Source organism: Sprattus sprattus (assembly GCF_963457725.1).
Source record: "Sprattus sprattus genome assembly, chromosome: 10".
Lineage (NCBI taxonomy): Eukaryota > Metazoa > Chordata > Actinopteri > Clupeiformes > Clupeidae > Sprattus > Sprattus sprattus.
Window position 1 is genome coordinate 5,790,763 of NC_137908.1, and position 2,500 is coordinate 5,793,262.

Consider the following 2,500-nt stretch of genomic DNA (forward strand, 5'->3'; position numbering starts at 1 on the left):
ATAAAATCATCTAGTGAGTATACTGTAAGTGCACCAGTTCTAGAGCTCATGTTTGCTAGTTGCTTGTCTTTGTCATTCAGTCAGCATGCCATATCAGATCATGCTGTAGTGTGTGGGGGGAGGAAGGGGGGGGGGGGGTATAAGGACGAGGTTAGGACTGAAGTGCTGTTTATACAAAGTCTAGTTTGTCTGCGTCTGATCTGTCCATAATACAGATAGCCCTATCATTTATACGAACACTCTTTATCCGCACACGGTATCCGCACACGGTATCCGCAACGATCCGAATCGGGGGTAAAAAGTGAGTAGATTTGAATCGGTACTGGGGTGGTGTTCGTCTGCACGGATTCACGCAACCTGATGACGTCATTGCCCCACGTGATCGCTTCGCGATCTCCAACCAATATATATAACGCTTGTTCTCCCTCTACATCTCACTCGTGGTGGGTCTCGAATTCACTCTCATTAATTCACTCTCATGAGTTAGTGTTCCCACCCCAGACTCACCAGGGGAGCAGCACACAAATGTGTCTTTTGTACTCCATTCACCACCGCAAAAAAACACGCCCCACTCTTTCCCCACTGAGATAGTCTGTGCCAGTGTGACTCTTTGTCAATAAAAACTACTGGGAAATGTGGAGGAAAACTAAGTGGAATATACAAAGGTGTTCTGTAAGTATTGTGGTGTGCTCCTCATGACAGAGATGAGTTTGAAATGGGACCATACAACTTGTATCTGTTCATCGTGTTTGTGATTAATGAGCTCTAGAACTGGTGCACTTAGAGTATACTCACTAGATGATTTTATATCAAATCAGTTTATATAAAATATATTATTATGTATAATAATATAGTATTTTAATAATAATATATTTTCTAATTATATTTGTATTTTAATCAACATTAATCACATTTGATTAGCATGTATTTGCAACTTGTAACAGTATGCTTTTTGATGTGATTGTGCCCGTCTCTGTACATACTGTAACTGTTCTTGGTTAAAAGTTTGCGGGAAATGATCACTAGTGAACCAAACTGACAAATGGCACTGAAGTACGAAGGCCATGTGGAAGCGTTCCCCTTCCCAGAGAGATAGGCTCCTGGTTCTGTCTGTTTTGGGTTTGCCACTTCAACAAACATCAGGGTCATTACTCTGATCAAATAAGACAGCGCACCACAGCCCTCCACAGGTGCTTGCCAAATGAGCCACACACTGACCGGTAAATAATCTTAAAGTCCGAGGGGCACTGTGGCTCAAACAGTAGCCCCGACCACATTCGGGCTTGACGCTCAAGTAGGTCACGGGCTCGAAACCGGCCCGATTCCATCTCTCCTGTCCACTCCCCACCTCTTCTCCCTGTCATTTCCTGTCACAATCTTCACTGCTCTGTCAATTAAAGGCATAGAAAGCCCCCCAAAAAATCTTAAAGTCCTAACTTTAGGAGTTGTCAGCAGCAGACCCTCTTGTTCATTGTCTGAATATACGTGTCTGAATATCATGTGCCAAAGTCAAAGTAGCTTTATTGTCAATTACTTCACATTTCAAGACATACAAAGGAATCGATAGAACATTTCCCACTCTTCCATGGTGAAACATATATAAGTGCAAAGGCACAACAGATAACACGGGGAGAAACACACAACACGGGGGCGTCAGTAGTACAGGAGGTAGATGAGTCGATTAGTAATCAGAAGGTTGCTAGTCCGATTCCCTGTCGAAGCGTCCTTGAGCAAGACACTGAACCCCTAATTGCTCCTGATGTGCAGTGTGCCATCAGTGTAAAATGTGTATACATGTGTAAGTAAAAAGATAAAAGCGTCTGCTAAATGACTAAATGTACATGTAGATAAGACAAGAGCACCGTCGTCGTCCGGGTGCGAGCACCCCGAGAGTAAATATCGGTTTGTTTGTATTCATTGCCGTACCAATCCCGTAGGTTGCCAATCAGCCAGCATATAGGGAACACCTGTAGAGGGATGTCTCACAAGCACAAACTCGACAAATACACAGAAAGAGATTGGCCGTCCCGCCCCAAACATACATTAACTGTGTCTATTTTTTCCCCCGTTACAAGAGCTCGAAGCACCTATAATTACACAGAGTAGGTAAGGCGTGCATTCCACTTTCACTATGTGTGCCCATAGGGCTATAAACAAGATTTGTTTAAATATGGACGCTATTCGTTGAAAACTTCATGGATAAAAACACTATCGTGGCTCGGATAACACACCCAGCTCTAAATCATTGTCATTTATTTTATTCCTCATGGAAAAACACTCTGGCAAGGCGAGTAACCATGCTCATTACCCTTTGGTTGTGCTAGCTTCACACTATGGGGCATCAAGTGTAACAGAACTTAGACAAAATGCATTGGTTTTGCCAAATGTAATAATTTATGACATAACCATGTAAGGTCAGGTGTCCATGAAATATTGAAGAAAGAGCATTCTTTCGTCCACAAAAAATGAAAACGTATATTTTTTTTTAATTTGTTTTTGG